Genomic DNA, 12,906 nt, shown 5'->3' on the forward strand with positions numbered 1-12,906 from the left:
GAGGAGGGGGGTTGGGTGGGAGGAGGTGGGGTGGGTGGGTGGGTGGGAGGAGGAGGAGGAGGGGTGGGTCGGTGGGTGGGAGGAGGAGGAGGAGGGGTGGGTGGGTGGGTGGGAGGAGGAGGAGGAGGGGTGGGTGGGTGGGTGGGAGGAGGATGGGTCGGTGGGTGGGAGGAGGAGGAGGAGGGGTGGGTGGGTGGGTGGGTGGGAGGAGGAGGAGGGGTGGGTGGGTGGGTGGGAGGAGGAGGGGGGGACGCGCAGAGGGACCAACCGCAGGGGAGGACGGCTCGGGAGCGCGCGCGCACGGCTCCTCCTCCCCCCCTCTTCCCTTCCCCCCCCCATCCCGCCGCCTGCGCGCTCGTCCCCGAGGAAAGCAGCGGCGGCGGCCTGCGTGGCAGCTGGGGGGGGCCCGGAGAGGCGTCGGGGGCGCGCGTGGCGTGGCCTGCCAGCCGGAGGCCCCCTCCCTCTCTCCCCCCCTCCCTCTCCTCGGCGGCTGCGGGGGCGGGAGCGCGCGGCCGGCCCGACGGAGGGAGCAGGCAGCCAGCGCGGGGACGCGCGCGGGAGTGGGGGAAACTCGCCTCCGACTCCTGCTGGATCGACCCGGCCGGAGCAGCCGCCGGAGCAGAAGCGCGGGGCCGAGCGGCGAAAGGGGCCCGGGGGCGCCCGGTTGGCAGGTAAGCCCGCGAAGAGCTGGGTGGGTGGGGGGGGGCGCCCAGGACCGAGGAGGGGAGGGGGCGGCCGGAGGCGGGGCGGGGGCTGACCACGCCCCCTCCCCGCCATCCCCGGGGAGGGGGGGGACGCCCCACTTTCCCTTCTTCCAACTCTGCCCCCCCCGAAAGACCCCCCCACTCCGGTTTGGCAGCGATCGGAGCTCCTCGAGCGAACGTTAACTGCCCCCGCGTGGGTGGCCGAGCGGCGGGACAGTGGCCGGGACCTCGCTCGGCCCCCCCGTCGGGCTTCTTCCCTACACCGACCCCCCCCACACACACACACCCCACCCCCACCCCCGGGAATCGCCTCCCCCCTCCCCAAAATCGCGCCTCTCCTGGCTTCTCCACGAAACGCGCGTGGCTCTCCAGCCTTCGCTGGCTGCTTCGACGTCCTTGGCTGTGGTTTGAGGTTGGTCGGGGGAGGGGGGCTGCCCCCCCCTAAATCGCTCGAGGGTCCTGGGGGGGGCGGGGGAATTGGCAAAGCTGCCTTGGGTCCTGCCTTCGACCGCTTCCCCTCTCAGCCAGGCCCGATTCAGGTCCCGGCCAAGGAAAGGAGCCCACCCACCCATCCACCCGCCCCCAGACTCAAAATATTTCACCGATTTGCATCCTGGCGCGCGGGGGGGGGGGGTTTGATGTCCTTGGCTAGGAAGAACAGCGGAGCAGCTGGCTGGCTTGGCGGGGGGGGGGGGGGCTGGTTTAACACACACACACCCCCGCAGCCCGGATGGGATATTTTGATGGGGGTGGGGGGGTCATCCCTGGCACCTCTGCAGCCCAGTTCCTCCTCTTCCTCCCCCAGCTTCTCCCAGTAGAGGCAGGGAGGGGTCAGCGAGCTGGAAGGGTGCTCAGGTGAGTGGGCTGCCTCCTCCAAAGCTGAGCCAGGTGAGCCCCCCCTCCCTGCATTTGGTTTGGAAATGGCAATGTTAATGCCACAGGGCCTGCGTGTTTTGTGAGCCCCCCCCATACGGCCTCACCTGCAGGGCTTTTCTCTTGTTGGGACAGGTTTCTCTTCATTCCTGTCACCCAAGGTTGGGGTAGGATCCCTTTCCTGGGCCTTGAGTTATGTACATATGACAGGGCAGAGAGCTCTGTTTTACACACCTATTTTTTCTGGAGGAGCCTCATGGCGGAAGAAAATCCTCTGATTAAATTGCTGTAAACATTGTGTGTCACTCTGTCTAATCTCTTATCTCCAGATCTCTCTCTCTCTCTCTCTCTCTCTCTCTCTCTCTCTCTCTCTCTCTCTCTCTCTCTCTCTCTCTCTCTCTCTCTCTCTCCTCTCTCTCTCTCTCCCTCTCTCTCTCATCTCTGTGTCTGTCTGTCTATCTATCTATCTATCTAATCTGTCTATCTGTCTTCTATCTAATCTCTCTGTGTCTATCTATCTATCTCTATCTCCTATCTAATCTCTAGATAGACAGAGATTAGATAATCTCTTTCTCCCTCTCTAATCTCTTGTATCTGTGTCTTCTATCTAATCTCTGTGTCTATCTAATCTATCATCATTCTAATATCTTATATCTTTCTGTCTGTCTATCTATCTATCTATCTATCTATCTATCTATCTATCTATCTATCTCTATCTTCTATCTAATCTCTCCCTCTCTAATCTCTTGTATCTGTGTCTTCTGTCTAATCTCTCTGTGTCTATCTAATCTATCATCGTTCTAATATCTTATATCTTTCTGTCTTCTGTCTGTCTGTCTATCTATCTATCTATCTATCTATCTATCTATCTATCTATCTATCTATCTATCTATCTATCTATCTATCTATCTCTATCTTCTATCTAATCTCTATCTAATCTCTCCCTCTCTAATCTCTTGTATCTGTGTCTTCTGTCTAATCCAGGGGTCTTCAAACCTGGCCCTTTTACGACTTATGGACTTCAACTCCCAGAATTCCTCAGCCAGCATTGCTGGCTGAGGAATTCTGGGAATTGAAGTCCACAAGTCGTAAAAGGGCCAAGTTTGAAGACCCCTGGTCTAATCTCTCTGGGTCCATCTAATCTATCATCGTTCTAATATCTTATATCTTTCTGTCATCTATCTATCTATCTATCTATCTATCTATCTATCTATCTATCTATCTATCTATCTATCTATCTATCATCTATCTATCTATCTGTCTATCTCATCTCTTGCATCTGTCTGTTTTCTGTCTATTATAATCTCTCTTTCTCTTATCTCCCCCCCTCCCCCCCTCTCTCTTATCTATCATGTCCACACAGGCCTCGGCTGGCCAGCGCTATTTCTCTAGAACTTGCTGAAACCTCATACTTCCTAACAATAAACTTCAGCTTAATGTGAGGTTTTAGGAATGTGGTTACTCTCAACCCTTCTGGAATTTTTATGCCAACCCGTTTCCGACCTCCCTGTGTGGAGCGTGCCAGCTGCACAATCATTTTAAACCAGAAATGATAGGTGGAAGTAAGCAAATGGGCCTCCATAAAGGAGTAGGTGATTCACTCTGCAGTTTAAGTAAAATCATTTAAACGCAATAAGAGCCACCTCTGTGCCCCAGGAGGGAGGGAGGTTAAAACAGGTTTACAGGAACCCATCTTCCTAATAATTATTTTCATTTCGGATAACAGCAGGAATACTGTATTTATTCTCCTTGTGTATGCTCTGTAAAATATCTATTGCACGTGCCTGTTTGGCTTATCTCCACATAGAATAAATCTTACCCATGGTGATTCTTTTTAATCCTAGGCTAAAATGGAAATGATGCGTTATCATTTAAGAGATAATTCTGCAAATCTGAAGATAGCTGGCAGTAGTGGTGGGCCATTGGATACTGTATCGCCATCTCCATCAAGTTTATTTCTTTATGTTCTTCTATGGAATGGAATGGAATGGAATGGAATGGAATGGAATGGAATGGAATGGAATAAGGAATAGAATAGAATAGAATAGAATAGAATAGAATAGAATAGAATAGAATAGAATAGAATAGAATAGAATAGAATAAACAATAATGGAATGGAATAATGAATAGAATAGAATAGAATAGAATAGAATAGAATAGAATAGAATAGAATAGAATAGAATAGAATAGAATAGAATAGAATAGAATAGAATAGAATATGGAACAGAATAGAATAGAATAGAATAGAATAGAATAGAATAGAATAGAATAGAATAGAATAGAATAGAATAGAATAGAATAGAATAGAATAGAATAAAAAATAATGGAATGGAATAATGAATAGAATAGAATAGAATAGAATAGAATAGAATAGAATAGAATAGAATAGAATAGAATAGAATAGAATAGAATAGAATATGGAACAGAATAGAATAGAATAGAATAGAATAGAATAGAATAGAATAGAATAGAATAGAATAGAATAGAATAAAAAATAATGGAATGGAATAATGAATAGAATAGAATAGAATAGAATAGAATAGAATAGAATAGAATAGAATAGAATAGAATAGAATAGAATAGAAGAATAGAATAGAATAGAATATGGAATAAAATAGAATATGGAATAGAATAGAACAGAACAGAATAGAATAGAATAGAATAGAATAGAATAGAATAGAATAGAATAGAGAATAGAGAATAAAATTTGAATAGAATATAGAATGGAATGGAATAGACTAGAATAGAATAGAGCAGAGCAGAGCAGAATAGAATTATAGAAAGAATACAATAGAACAGAATAGAATAGAATTATAGAAATAGAATAGAATTATAGAATGAATAGAATAGAATTACAGAAAGACTAGAATAGAACAGAACAGAATTATAGAATGGAATTATAGAAAGAATAGAATAGAATTATAGAATTAGAATAGAACAGAACAGAATAGAATAACAAATTTGGAAGGGACCTTGGAGGTCTTCTAGTCCAACCCCCTGCTCAGGCAGGAAAGCCTATACCATGAATGAATGACTGTACAGTCTCTTCTTAAAAATATCCAGTGTTGGAGCATTCATAACTTCTGGAGGCGGGTAGTTCCACTGGTTAATTCTTCTCACTGTTAGGAAATTTCTCCTTAGTTCTAGGTTGCTTCTCTCCTTGACTAGTTTCCATCCGTTGCTTCTTGTCCTGCCTTCTGGTGCTTTGGAAAGTACGTTGACACCCTCTTCTTTGTGGCAGCCCCTCAACTGTTGGAAGACTGTTTATCATGTCACCCCCTAGTCCTTCTTTTCATGAAACTCGATGTACCCAATTCCAGCAACCCTTCTTTATATGTTTTAGCCTCCAGTTTCTCGGAATTAATTGCTGACATAGTCAGATATCAGAGCTTTGCTTCCAAAATTTCTCATTCTGGAATCCTCTTTAAACATCTTTGCTCTGTCCTAGGCAGGTCTAATTCTGCTCTGCAGAAATAGACAGGAAACCTTTAAGAACTGAGAAAGGCGTTGATTGATGTTGTAAAGTGGTGCTTTCCAAGTAAATTTCCCCAAATTGAGTAGGAGTCTTATTATTATTTTTCTCTACCTCCTTTCGGTAACAACACGGGCACCCATGACCCAATCGCAACAGGGACAATTAAACAAATCTAATAAGTGACTTTGAGAAACGAAGCGAAATGTTTGGGAAATACAGGCGGTGTATCTCAATTTCGCAATTTCTCTTGCGAAGCGGGAGAGTGGTCTAGGGCAGGGGTAGGCAACCTTGGCTCTTTTATGACTTGTGGACTTCAACTCCTAGAATTCCTGAGCCAGCATGGGGGGAACTATGGCCCCTTCATGACTCGTGGACTTCAACTCCCAGAATTCCTGAGCCAGCATGGGGGGAACTATGGCCCCTTCATGACTCGTGGACTTCAACTCCCAGAATTCCTCAGCCAGCATGGGGGAAACTATGGCCCCTTCATGACCCGTGGACTTCAACTCCCAGAATTCCTCAGCCAGCATGGGGGAACTATGGCCCCTTCATGACCCGTGGACTTCAACTCCCAGAATTCCTCAGCCAGCATGGGGGAACTATGGCCCCTTCATGACTCATGGACTTCAACTCCCAGAATTCCTGAGCCAGCATGGGGGGAACTAGGGCCCCCCTCATGACTCGTGGACTTCAACTCCCAGAATTCCTGAGCCAGCATGGGGGAACTATGGCCTCTTCATGACTCGTGGACTTCAACTCCCAGAATTCCTGAGCCAGCATGGGAAAAACTTTGGCCTCTTCATGACTTCAAGTCTCATTGCCTCCTGAAAAAAGCACCTTTGGGATGCCTATATCCCTGTAAAGCAGGGGTCTTCAAACTTGGCGCTTTTATGGCTTGTGGACTTCAGCTCCCAGAATTCCCCATCCAGCGTGCCTGGCTGAGCAATTCTGGGAGTTGGAAGTCCACAAGTCATAAAAGGGCCAGGTTTGAAGACCCCTGCTGTAAAGAGTTGCAGTATTCAGCCTGGACTTTCCAATCAATATGTTCATTATTAAATTTTTGAGAGAGATTAGCCGGAAACAGAATGAGGCAAGAGAAAAACGACAGCTAACTCGGAGGTGACTTTGGCCAGATCCACTTAAATAAATAAATATAAATATAAATATAAATATAAATATAAATATAAATATAAATATAAATATAAATATAGATACACACACATATACATATACATATGCATATATATTTTATATCTATAATTTGTTTTAGGGGTTATAATTTGTTTTATATATATATAAAAGTATCCTCTCCTCCAGATTCCAAAATACACAAGTGGAAAACCGGATTTTGAATTAGTTTGGCTCATGGATTCAGACTGCTGAACGGTGAGGGCCATGAAAGAGAAACCTTTGATGGTTTTTGACCCCCTAAACTGGGCACCAGAAACCTTGGTTTCGTGATGGCTAATTATTTATTCCCCTTCCTGTCAGTTTTCAGCCACCTTGCAGCTTAATGGATTAGCACAGGCCAGGCTGCGCTGTGTCTGGGAGGACCTGCCAATATTTTTTTTATCCCTCTAATGCTCTTTGTAAGGACACGGAAAGCCATGGATCTCCTTGTCCTGGATTCGTTGATTAACGGGGCCGAAGACAAGAGATTGCTCTCAACAAGAGGGCAATCTTTTCATTGCTCCTCCGTGCCGTGGCTGCTTGTGGTAGGAGCTATTGCAGGATAAGATAAGACAACCTTTATTGTCATTTTTCTCCTGTGGGCACAATGGCGCACATTAAAAACGGAACTTAGCTGCTTCCTCTCAAAGTGTACACATACATAACACAACATTGAAAACGTACCATATAAACCAGGGGTCTTCAAACCTGGCCCTTTTATGACTTGTGGACTTCGACTCCCAGAATTCCTCAGCCAGGCACGCGTGCCTGGCTGAGGAATTCTGGGAGTCGAAGTCCACAAGTCATAAAAGGGCCAAGTTTGAAGACCCCTGATATAAACATATGTACAGAGCCACACCCTTACATATAAGTAACATACAAATATTAAGACCGGAGCGTGCTTGAAATTCCGCTAACCTTTGCTCACCAACTCGGGTGGTTTTGTATCGGAGTGTGTTTCATTGTTGTTGTTGTTGTTGTTGTTATTATTATTATTATTATTATTATTATTATTATTATTATTATTATTATTATTATTTTATTGTATCGGAGTGTGTTTCATTGTTGTTGTTGTTGTTGTTGTTATTATTATTATTATTATTATTATTATTATTATTATTTTATTATTATTATTAAAATGGAATTGGTGCCTCTTTTTCCATATACGAATGACCTCAAAATGGAAGAAGTAGAGCTTTTAGATCCTCTTACATGTTTTCAATCTCTCTACCTTACCTTTGCAGCGAAGGGGAGTCTACGGACCCTGTAGCGTGTCTGTGCCTGGCTGTCGTGTCTTTGGTTGTGATCCCCGGGTTTTGCGTCCCTCTGGCTCTCCTTAGCTGCCCCACGGATATGGTTAGGGTCAGATTTGGGTGTTGGCAGTAGGAGAGTAAAACAACCTGACCTGGATTTTGACTGAAGCGCACTGATGATCTTACCTAGTTGGGTAATGAAATGTCTGCAAGGAAACAACCAAGCTCAGAGCTACTGTAGGGAGGAAGGCCCATTTGCTAGCCCTGGTAGCATTACTTAGTTGAGTAAGGAAACGTCTGCGAGTTCAGAGAGCACCAAGAAACCCACAGTCCTTGTTTTCCTCCTCCTCCTCCTCCTCCTCCTCCTCCTCCTCCTCCTCCTCCTCCTCCTCCTCCTCCTCCAACCTCTCTCCCTTCTAGTACTGATGATGTTACTTAGTTTGGTAATGAAACGTCTGCAAGAAAACAACCAAGTTCAGAGAGCACCAAGAAACCCACAGTTGTTGTTGTTGTTGTCGTTGTTGTTGTTGTTGTTGTTGTTGTTGTTCTTCTTCTTCTTCTTCTTCTTCTTCTTCTTCTTCTTCTTCTCCTCCTCCTCCTCCTCCTCCTCCTCCTCCTCCTCCTCCTCCTCCTCCTCCTCCTCCTCCCGTCTGCAAACCTCATTCTCTTCTAGCACTGATGACGTTACTTAGTTGGGTAAGGAAACGTCTACAAGAAACAGCCAAACTCGGAGAGCACTAAGGACCCTTCCTTTCAACCCTGAGCTACGAATGTTTTCCTCCTCTCACTTACTGTTCTCCTCGCACTTCTAGTCCTGTGTGGAAGCGCGAAGATAAGCCCCCTTATCTTCAGCTCCAAAGCCTGGACTGTTGGTTCGTCTTCCTTTAGCAAGCCCACCTGTGCTCAGCTGGGCCTGTGTCGACACCTCTAGTTCCAGTCCAGTTGGAAAAAGCACTTTTCGGGTGCGTGCAGAGTTGTGCAAAAGCCGGAGATCTTGTCTCCTTCGTTTTAAACCAGGGTGAAAAGCCACCCAGGGAGGGATCTGTGTGTGCCTCTTCCTGGAAGGCAGCAACCCAACAACAGGCCACGGTTGTTCTGGACGCACAAAGTCTCCAAAACACAAAGGATTCTCTCTTTGTGAATGTTTTTGCTTTCCAGAGCTCCCATCAGCCTCTCCGGAGTATTGGTGGGGACCCCAGGGATAAGCATGCAGCCCTCTGTTGTAATAATTACTTGTTGTGAAAAAGAATCTCTAGAGGTAACATACTCACTTCATATTTGCTTCTCAGCCTTCCCCATAGCAGCGGAGAAGCGAAGCGTGCATGTTAACTTTTGCGCTTTCTTGCAGTACACACACACACACACCACCAACAACAACAACAACAGCAAAAATGTTTCCCAGATTCTGCGGCCTAAGCCATTTGATCGGGCAGATTCCTGCCAGCGAAAAGAAAAATACACAAAGTGGGTGTGTGTGGTGTGGGTCAGGAATTTTCTTCTTGGTTTGGGTGGATAGCACAGGAGAGAGAAGTATTGTTTTAACAAGAACACGCATGCAACCTTGCAAAATGGCGAGACTTTGTTATTTCACACGCACACACACACACACACACACACACACCTTTTCCGTGACAAAGAGTGGCTTTGATTTTGTACGCAACTGGAAGATACTTCTCCTCCAGGTCCATTTTTTTTTTCTTTTGGCTTCTCTTGGAAAGTAACCTTTTGCAGCCTTTCTAAAATGACAGTGAAAACGTTAAAGGTGTGTGACACAACACGAGACATAACAACTATTTTGGAACCGAGAGCGTGGGCCTCTTTCTACCTTCTTTAAAGCATCCATTTCTTAACTGCAGCTGACTCTGCTAAACGGGGCATTTGCCGGTAACATAGCTGGACCTCGTGATTTAAAATCCCTCCAGTGAGATTTTCTCAAGCCATTTTATTGAAATGAACCTACCAATTTTCCATTTCCTGCTTGTTATAAATAGAATAACAGAGTTGGCAGGGACCAAGGAGGTCTTCTAGTCCAACCCCTTGCTCAGGCAGGAAACCCTGTACCATTTCAGACAAACGGCTGTCCAATCTCTTCTTAAAAGCCTCCGGTAATGGAGCATTCACAACTTCTGGAGGCAGGTTGTTCCACTGGTTGATTGTTTTCACTGTCAGGAAATTCCTCCTTAGTTCTAGGTTGCTTCTCTTCTTGATTAGTTTCCATCTGTTGCTTCTTGTCCTGCCTTCAGGGGCTTTGGAGAATAGCTTGACTGCCTCTTCTTTGGGGCAGCCCCTGAGATACTGGAAGGCTACTATCATGTCCCCCTTAGTCCTTCTCTTCATTAAACTAAAAGGTAAAGGTAAAGGTTCCCCCGCACACGCGTGCTAGTCGTTTCCGACTCTAGGGGCCGGTGCTCATCTCCGTTTCAAAGCCGAAGAGCCAGCAATTGTCCGAGGACGTCTCTGTGGTCATGTGGCCGGCATGACTGGATGCCAAAGGCGCACGGAACACCGTTACCTTCCCACCGGAGTGGTCCCTATTTTTCTACTTGCATTTTTACATGCTTCCGAACTGCTAGGTTGGCGGAAGCTGGGACGAGTAACAGGCCCTCGCTCTGTTACGTGGCACTTGGGATTCGAACTGTCAGACTGCCGACCTTCTGATCGACAAGCTCAGAGTCCTAACCCACTGAGCCACCGCGTCCCAATTCCTGCAACTGTTCCTTATATGTTTTAGCCCCCAGTCCCCTAATCATCTTTGTTGCTCTTCTCTGCACTCTTTCCAGAGTCTCAACATCTCTTTCATATTGTGGCTACCAAAATCTGAATAAATAGCTAGCTCTTTCTTTCGTCTCATCATTGTCAATCTTCAGAGCTGATCTAACATCCATTTTATTGAAATGGGGGACTTCAAGGCAGCTCAGCCTGTTGACGCTGTGGGAAAACCCAAATGGCAGAGTCCTTCTTTTGATAGGAAACTCCCAGAAAGTGTATAGCTAAAGGGGCTTTGGACTTCAAATGTCCCTTTGACCAGGGCAGGAAAAGGGAAGAAATGGTTCTTTGGGGGGGGGTCCCAAAAGTGGTTTTTTTTCCCCGCTGGACTTTCCTGTTTTTCTTTGAAGACGTTTCTCTTCTCATCCAAGAAGCTTCTTCAGCTCTGACTGGAGGGTGGGATGATTTAAAAAGAGCGGCAGGAAGACACGGATGGCCGCCTTTCCCGAAAGATCAGCTTGTGTGGTTTTTGTATGGCATAGGAAAGGATCGGCGGAGAAGATGTGGCCTCTTTTCTTAATCTCATATTTCTTTTATTCGTTTATCAAAATATAAAGTTGTTGTTGTTGTTGTTGTTAGTTGCGAAGTCGTGTCCGACCCATCGCGACCCTATGGACAATGTTCCTCCAGGCCTTCCTGTCCTCTACCATCTTCTGGAGTCCATCTGAAAAGGGGAAGGGGAGAAAGTGTAGGGCGAAGGAGAGAAGGAAAAGCAAAAGCATTGCCTTCCGATTATTTTTGGCGATGTAGCATAAAGTAACCATGTGCAAGCTCAGTGTTTGACTTTTACAGGGCCATTTCTATAACCAACAGACCGGCTTCATCAGTAAAAATCCAAGCTTTTATTATTATTATTTTTATTATTATTTTTATTATTATTTTTAGAATGAAGGCTATTGCTAAGCACATTTAATTTGTGCTTAGATGGTAAGCCGCCCTGAGTCTTCGGAGAAGGGCGGGATATAAATGAGATTAAAATAAAAAAATTTTAAAAAAAAATATTATTTTTTTCCTGCCTTAAGCACAGAGTCCAAAAGCGGTTTCCAAATAGGAACAAAAATTTAATGGTCGTCTTTTCTTTAATCACCAGCAGTCAATTTAGCCACCTCTCGCTAACTCCATTAATGTTTGCAGCCATTTGTTCGTTGTGGCATTCAAGATAGGATGTGAACCAGCCTGGTGTGTGTGTGTGTGGTGTGTGTGTGTGTGTGTGTGTGTGTGTGTCTGGGGGTCAGGTAGAAGCCCCCCACCCACCTTGAGGGGCTGCAGGGGCTCCGTTTCCCAGAAGGCTGCGCTGCTGACTAGTCTCTTGGATTATTTTTGTTTTCACCTCTTGGTTTATTTCATGAGAAATGTCGGTCAGCTTCTGGAACAGCCAACCCCCTTGTGCAGTTCCAGGAAATAAGTTTGTTGAGTTGCTCGGTCCATTGTGCACAAAAAAGCCTTTTCCTGGGATGTGCGGAAGACGGGAACAAACCGAGGCGCTTCTGCTTGTCAGGGCTTGTCTCTTGAGTCAGAAGCCTCCCTCTGGCTCAAGTGGGCGGGCGGGGGATTGCTCAAGTTGTGAATTTCCCCGGATTTGCAATCAAAGAGGGACTCTGAGCATGCCAAGAGTACCTGCTTGCCAAGTGGAAGGAACATTTAAAAAGAAAGGCAGGTGTTACAGGAAAGAAAAGAAAGAGAGAGAAAGAGAGAGAGAGAGAGAGAAAGAGTAAAAGAGAGAAAGAGAAAGAGAAAGGAAGGAAGGAAGAAAAGAGAGAAAAGAGAGAAAGAAAGGAAGAGAGGAGGGAGGGAGAAAGGAAGGAGCTGGGAATTAGAGGAAGGAAGGGAAGGAAGGAAGAGGAAAGCATTTAAGAGAAGAGTCTGCAAATTGGGGGAGAAGGAACAGGAGGAGAACGTTTTAAATATATATATATATTTAAAGCAGGGGTCTTCAAACTTGGCCCTTTTATGACTTGTGGACTTCAACTCCCAGAATTCCTCAGCCAGCTTTGCTGGCTGAGGAATTCTGGGAGTTGAAGTCCACAAGTCATAAAAGGGCCAAGTTTGAAGACCCCTGATTTAAAGCGTCTTGAGGCGCTCCCTCCCTCTGCCTTTCAAAGCTGCTTTTTCTCTACGTTCTTATTTTATTTTTCACTCTGATTTTAATTCTTTTTTTCTTCTTACTTAGCTGCGTTTTATAGGCTTCTATCCTTCGTATCCGTAAGCCGCCAGGAGCCGCTCAGATAGTGAGATGGGCGGGGTCTAAATATGATAAACAAATTAAATAATTCAATAAAAATCTCTCTCCTTCCCCCCCTCCCCACCCCACCCCGAAGTGCCCAGGGCGGTCTTTATAATGAATTAAGCTTTGGGGGGAAAAATGCAGCGGGTGGATATGTAAAAACATATTTGATATTTGAATTCAGTTCAAACTGTGTCGCAACTCCCCACCCACCCACCCAGCCGCTGATCTTGGGAAAATATTATTTTCCCCCTCTCAGCAACCTGCTTTAATATCTTCTTTCCTTTTGCGACTGAAATTAAAACAGACTGCTGAACGGGGGGGGGGGGAAATCTTTTTCTTGGAATCGGGCTAGAGGCTTGGATCCCCAAGCAGATTTATCTAGCTCTCTTTCTCATCCAGATGTTTGCGGCCCACCCAGTGCAAAGATAGGACAGCAGC

The 12,906-nt window shown here is 45.9% G+C and overlaps 1 protein-coding gene across 4 annotated transcripts in view; it reads left to right on the forward strand.

Annotated features, from left to right (window-relative positions):
• The first annotated feature begins 475 nt into the window (after positions 1-475).
• NEK6 (NIMA related kinase 6) overlaps positions 476-12,906 on the forward strand; it is a 72,326-nt gene continuing 59,895 nt past the window's right edge. For all 4 annotated transcript variants that reach the window (XM_081339637.1, XM_081339638.1, XM_081339639.1 and 1 more), the window contains exon 1: positions 476-671. The gene's annotated coding sequence lies outside the window, so the exon portion shown is untranslated. The remainder of the gene's footprint in view (positions 672-12,906) is intronic.

The sequence above is a fragment of the Vipera berus genome (genome assembly GCF_964194415.1).
Source record: "Vipera berus genome assembly, chromosome: 15".
NCBI lineage: Eukaryota > Metazoa > Chordata > Lepidosauria > Squamata > Viperidae > Vipera > Vipera berus.